Source organism: Penaeus monodon, chromosome 33 (genome assembly GCF_015228065.2).
Source record: "Penaeus monodon isolate SGIC_2016 chromosome 33, NSTDA_Pmon_1, whole genome shotgun sequence".
Lineage (NCBI taxonomy): Eukaryota > Metazoa > Arthropoda > Malacostraca > Decapoda > Penaeidae > Penaeus > Penaeus monodon.
The window spans coordinates 34,546,635-34,546,991 of NC_051418.1; positions in this window are offsets into that span (position 1 = coordinate 34,546,635).

Here is a 357-nt window from a genome sequence, read left to right on the forward strand (position 1 = left end):
AAGTCCCAATTCAGCCACAACCTCACAACCTCCAATCGAACAAAGAATTCAAAAAATTAAAGATTTTTTCTGTCTTTCTTTTGCATAAATGAATGAGCAAATGAATAGATAAAGGCTTGTCTCAGCATTCAATCTAATCAACAGATTACTGATTACAAAACTGAACTGGAATTTCACGAATATTTTTCCTGACGCGTTTTATTCTCTTCTGAATCAGGGCGAGTTTTTGAGTCATGAGATCAGTCTGGAAGCGGCCGTTCGTTGCGTGTGTGTGTTTGTCGCTCTGTTCCTTTCTCTCTTTGCTCCCTCTTGTCTTGTTTTCTTCTCTTCTAACCCCTCCCCCCTCCCACTTTAATT